At 38.2% G+C, this 6561-nt stretch overlaps 1 long non-coding RNA gene across 1 annotated transcript; it reads left to right on the plus strand.

The window, feature by feature from the left end:
• Positions 1-623: 623 nt before the first annotated feature.
• Positions 624-1513, plus strand: LOC148693735 (uncharacterized). Its single transcript, XR_015952752.1, has 4 exons — positions 624-838; positions 933-1076; positions 1177-1338; positions 1440-1513. It is a non-coding gene; the product is annotated as an uncharacterized LOC148693735 (long non-coding RNA).
• The last annotated feature ends 5048 nt before the right edge of the window (positions 1514-6561 follow it).

The following is a 6561-nucleotide window of genomic DNA, read 5'->3' on the forward strand; positions in this document are numbered from 1 at the left end:
AAATGTAAGGGAAATGAGAGAGAGGATTAGGTGAGAGAACCAGTCAAAGTAAAGGAAATGATGGAGTATAAATATGATGGAGTAAAAAAAATTAAAATTAAAAAAAAATTGATTTAATTTTTTCTATAAATTTGTTATCATCATCTTCCAGCTTACACATAATTTTATATTTTCTCATATACTTTGGGTTGTAATTTCTTATTGAATGACACGTGGTACAACGAGACCGATTAAAAATTATATTCGAAATTACAAATAAAATTATTTTGTATTCTTTTATAAAATAAAAAATACTAATATTTTATTACCTATTGCTATGACTATTCAGTTTAGGAGTGGAGATGCAAAAAGCAGTTACTATTCATTAAAGATAGTTACTGTTGACACACCCCGACCGAGATCAGGGCGTGCTGGCCGTCACACGAAGGTGACGTAACCATGTGCGCGTGCGGAAGCTATTAAGATAGTAATATAAAAGTATGAATAATTAAAAACCTAATAGCATACATAATGTGACATCCCGTCCCGGAAATATCGAAACGTACATTTGAAATTACAATTTTACCCCCTAGTTCGTTACTTTACGTGTAGTTTTGTGTTGTGTGGTGTTGTAGGACCACACACACACTCATACACTCTCTTTCTCTCCCGGGATTCCCTCACCCTTTGTCTATTTTCTGTCTCTTCTCTCTCTCTCTCCCGTACTCCTATTTCTTCTTCTTCTTCCTTCAAAAACGTACGGACAACACACAAATCACCCAAAACTCGATGGATCGAAGAAACTAAGGACACCATCGAACTCGTGAAGCTCGTACGAGTACAATCATACCATTTTCAGGTGAGAAATCCTTCGTTTTCGCGTCGATTCGAGGTAATCCGTTTTGAACACTGTTCATGCGAATTTAATCTAGCTTGTTTTTGGGATTTTGAAGCTCATAGATGTCTTAGTGAGGTCCCAAGGAGCCTCGGAGTACTTCGTTGGAGAAGTTTGGACGTCGGGATCATCGTGGTCAAAGTTGGCCGGAGCTTTCGAGGGGTTTTCCGGCGAAACCACGGCGAGTTAGGGGTCAAGGCAGGTATGGATGTGTTCGTCTCGTCAATACCTTCATTTTGATATATAGTACGTCGAAAATGGTTAAGAAATGAAGAAGTTATGACAGTTTGAAATTTACCCAGAAATTCCGGCAAAACACTATTTCCGGCGAAACCAGTCCGGCGACGCGAGGAAGAAGACGCGCGCGTGGGCAGCGCGTGAACAGGGCGCGTGGGGGCGCGTGAGAGCTCCAAATTGAGTTCTGAAAATTGTCACGCGTTCGTGACGTCGTGTAGATCACCGTGGTATATTCATACACCCAAATTGAGCAACGTATGAGAAAGTTATGGACGAATGTTTGGTGTATGCGCGTTAAATAACGTCAATTTGGTTACTTTTTGTATAGGTGAAAATTATACAGAGCAAGAATGTAACCAAGCTAGGGGAGGCTCAGGGACCTATGAGACGTCGATGTGATCTGTGAGTGGGCAGTTATTTTTCAGTATATATATATATATACGTATGCTTGACGTATTTCCCAGAAACGTATTTTAAAAGAAATACGAATTAAATATCCTGTCATATATGCATCATATTTTAATATGTGCATTACCATAATTATGCATACTGTTGCATGGTGCTGAGGAGGCCCAGGTAAGCTACGATTGAAATACTACCATCACATGCATTAGTAGTGGCATACATTTATATATGTGTATTTGGTGCTGTGGACGCACAGGTAAGTGCCAGGTAAGTGGTATTCCTGTTTGTATTTCAGTAGTAGTTTGAGATGTTAGAGAGCTCATAATCTGCACCCCCGGTGTTAGTGCTCCCGTCCAGGGCCAGGGCACAGCCTTCACGTGTATGTTCACCAGCACCGCATGCTCGTCTTGGATCCAAGTTAGGTGCAAGCCTGTCGTAGAGATCACATTAGGTGGTTCCGACTTGTAGGTGACCCGCGATTTATCGCCAGCTTCACGTGATCGTAGCACTAGAGCATACATATATATTACACCCAGCTTGTCGTGCAGACCACGTTAGGTGGTTCCGACTCGTGTGCAGATTCAGTGATTGAGTTGAGCGTGGAGCTCTATATGCAGCGGTACATGTCACGTTAGGTGACTCCCGGCTGCCAGATTATATGTTATTGATGTGAATTATGCTTGAGTATTTATATTTGATTATGAGATTCTGTTGTGGCATATTCTCAAGCATGAATGGCATATTGTGAGCATGAATGACATATTGTGAGCATAAATGGCATATCATGGAGCATGATTGACATATCTATACATACGTATATATGTTTATTTTCTGGGAAACTATATTTGTTTTACGGCGAGGGGTTAGTATATTCAAAGAGAAAAGAAGGTTTTGAATGCGTACGTTTTGCTGACCCACTCAACTTTGTTTTGCGCCCCTCCAGGTTCAAGAATTGAAAAGGTGTGGTGACTACGAGGAAATTCAACGGTGTTCTGACAGAATGGCCAAAAATTAGGACTCACCTTTGGGTGTTTTATCTTAGAAATTGTATCTTTAAAGCTTCCGTACTGTGTAAATGGTTACGTCATTCTCACGTGACGGCCAGCATGCCCTCCTTCGGGACGGGGTGTGTCAAGTTGGTATCAGAGCCTAGTTTCAATCTTGGACATCTTGAGAAGTTCTAGTGAATTCTGTCAGAACTACACCGCCTCGTAGCAAACCACGTAGTTAGAGGAATTTAGTCTCCCTGATTTAGCTGTTAGGGGAAACTATTATTTTGGTGATTCAGTATATTATCAAAAATGGACATTTTAAGATGGGTTATGAGTTGAATTTGAATCACCTTATGAAATGATGGACCTAAGGGAGCAAAGCGATGGCTTAATCATTTGGAAAAGACGTTTTGGATTATGCAAGTCAAAGGAATCTTCCTTTTGACAGAAGGGTTGAGACGACTACCTGGTTTGAGTTAGGAACTTGTATCCTGGTGGAAACAGGAGTATAATTCGTTGTCACCAAAGGAAACAGCCGATTGAGAATTGTTTAAGGACTTGTTTAAAGAAAAGAATTATTTCCTTTGGCATCTTATGATGGTAGAAAGCAAGAGTTTGCAAATGTGAGACAAGGAAAGCTGACGATCAATGAGTATTATAAAAAGTTCTCAGACTTGCCTTGTCCCATTCGAATATTGCCGCTATTTTGATTGAAGTGTTATATTGTTTTAGGCTGGGTGGCATAAGGCAATGGTATTTTGGGTGACCACTATCCATTGTAATTCTTACCAGGAGTATACAAGATGTTGTTGAGCCTTAAGGACTCTGAGAACATGTTCAGCGAGAGTAAAGAAGAATGATAAAAGAATGGGAATCAAAAGAGGACGATAAAGTTAATGATTCGTCATATCAAGAATATAGAAAGATTCAGAGCTTCAAAAGAAATGAAGCTAATTTTAGTTCTTTTGGCAAAGGTTTTAATGCCATTGACCAGAAGCGAAGTGATAGATGTATTGGTAATCCCAGATCTCAGAGACAAGGTGATTTTGGTAAAAGAAATGTACCCTTGGGCTGTAGGTACAATAATGGACACCTTTGAGAATGTAGGCGAGAAAGCAGTGGACGTTTTACAAGTGGATAGATGGGACATAGAACTGCAAATTTTGTCCAAAACCAACAGAAGCCCTAGCAGTTTTCTTTGCCATAACTGGCGTCGATCCAGCAAGTTCCTGGATCTATTAATTATGGTCAGTTAGGCCGTGGTGTACACGAGCGAAGTATTTACACTAATAGAGGTTGTGGGAGACAACAACAAGCCCAGGGATGTGTTAACCACACATCACTGCAAGATACTCAGAATTATTTGGATTTGATTAGGAGTACGATAATTATTCTTAATGACTTAGCTAGAGTCTATTTGTTAATAATGTAGAAATTTTACGTTATTATTGTTATTGCCTTGAAAGTAGTATTTAAACGCAGTTGAGACGTGTGTATGTATTTCCCGATGAGTGGCAAAATAGTAATATTACACCCTCGAGAGTTGTTGCTTACTTATCGAGACAACGATGAATTATCAGTATTGCGGGCTGCAGACCGTAATATTAATAACTTATTCGTGGATTCGTTAAGCAAGTAAACCGATAGGTTATCCTATGTTAGTATTGTACTTATTCAGAGTGCTCAGTATTAATAGAGTATGTATTGTTGCTAGCTACTTTTGTTCCATTAGATTGTAGATTTCGATGTTATTCTAGAGCATATTATGTTATATACATGATATGACGAGTTGATTATGAGCCATATATGCAGCCGAGGGCTGAGTTGATTAGAATGAAAAAGTATGAGCTATGTTTATAGCCGAATGTTGAATGGATTATATGTTATTTTCCATCGGTCTGGATGACTAGAGATTACTTTTGTAAGTATGCAAAGTGAAGTGAGGCAGACCGTTAATTATGCTGTGAGAGCAAAGAGATTATTATCAAAAGGCTGCCAAGGATATTTATATCATGTGGTGCTAAGTGATGTCACTTCTAGTAGCGTGGAAGAAGTGGGAGTAGTCAAACATTTACCTGACGTTTTCCCTGAGAATTTACCTGGATGGCTACCAGTTAAAGATGTAGAGTTCACTATGGATTTGTCTCCAGGTACAAACCATATATCATAGAATGTTGCCTTTTGAACTAAGAGAATTGGAAATTGGTTGATAAAGGTTTTTATTCAACCTAGTACATTACGTTGGGAGAACCTCAGTTTATTGGTGAGAAAGAAAATGGACGTTAAGGCTGTGCTTTGATTATAAGCAGTTGAATCGAGTAACAATTGAAAACCGTTATTCGTAACCTCACATTGATGGTTGTTTGATCAGCTTCTAGGTGGTTGTATATTTTCTAAGTTTGATTTGAGGTCTGGATATTATTAGTTGAAGATTATCGGTGAGGATGCCCTTATGATAACTTTCAGGACTCGTTAAGGTCATTTCAAGTTTTGGTGATGCCATTCGGAGTGACGAATGCATCTACTACTTTATGAATTTGATGAATAAAGTATTCCAATGATATCTAGACCGATTTGTTATTGTTGCTACTGAAAAGATTGATAAGACTAGAGCAAAGTATGCTAAACATCTTAAATTGGTATTGCAAAGATCGAGGGAACGTTGATTGTATGCTAAGTTTAGCAAATGCCAATGTTGGATGAATTAAGTAGCATTTTTGAGATATATTATATCTGCTTCAGGTATTCAAGTGAATTCTTAAAAGGTAGCAGAAATTGAGAATTTAGAACAACCACGAATCGTGATTGGGATTTGGAGTTATCCTAGCTTAACAAGCTATCATGGACGGTTCGTGAAAGATTTTTCAGTCATTGCTTTGTCATTGACGAGATTGTTGAGAAAAGAGGTTATGTATGAGTGGGAAGGAAATTGTGAGTAAAGGTTTCAACAGTTGAAGTATTCCTCACTCATGCACGTATTTTAGTATTCCCAGAGATTAGTGGTAATCATAAATTTTTAGTGATGTTTCTTGAATGGTATGGGATGCATGTTGATGCAAATGTTAGGGTGATTACATACGTTTCACGACAAAAGGAACCTCATGAAATGAATTACCCTACTAGTGATTTGGAAGTCATGATTACCATTCTTGCTGTGAAGTTATGAAGACATTATATTTGGTAAGAATGCAAGATTTTTACAAATCCAAAAAGTCTCCAATATCCATTACTTGGAAGAATTTTGATATAAGGCAGCGAAGGTGGATTGAATTGTTTAATGAACATGATTGTACGACCAGGGTGATCGTAAAATTGTTCTAGCTGATGCACTTGGTGAAAAGACGGTGGTAAGAGTTGATGTCTGGCACGCTTGCCAAGATTGTCTTCTTGTGGATTGGAAATCAACTGAAGTAAAGTTGAGAATGGAAGTTTGAGAAGAAGTTGTAATTGTTAATTTTCAAGTTAAGTCTTTTTAGTAAGGTCGTACTCAAGACTCAAATGGTTAACGAAGAGGATTAAGAATTAACCAAGGCAAAGAAAGAAGGGAAAAAGAAAGATTGCTGAGTTCGAGAATAGGATGGTTATGATTGAACTTGAAGTGATAGTTGATCAATGTACCAAGTTAGTACATTTACTTCAGTGTTGAGTAACAACCACAGTGCAACAGTACTTATATGTTTTATGGAAAAAAGATTTGGGTTACGGAACTGCTGAATTTCTTAAGTATGTTGGTTGCACAGTTTCCAAAGTAACGCCATAAGGACCATGAAATGTGTCGATTTTTGTTGATTTGTGGAAGAAATACTTCTGGATAGAGAAGATTCGATCACGAAAGAGTTTTGGTAGGCCTGAAACTATGGATGAGTCTTCTCAAAGTATTCAGGTGATTTAGTTTAACCTGAGAGTAGCCAGGAATGGCAAAAGAGATTAATAGTTGAACATGTCACTAATCGAGTGTTTAACGTAGATGATCTTATAATTTTGAAGTTTTCACTTTAGAAAAGTATGATACGGCTTGGAAAGGAAAGCAAATTAAGTCCTAAGTATCTCGGA

This window comes from Pyrus communis, chromosome 10 (assembly GCF_041283825.1).
Source record: "Pyrus communis isolate YQ-2024b chromosome 10, ASM4128382v1, whole genome shotgun sequence".
Taxonomy (NCBI): Eukaryota; Viridiplantae; Streptophyta; class Magnoliopsida; order Rosales; family Rosaceae; genus Pyrus; species Pyrus communis.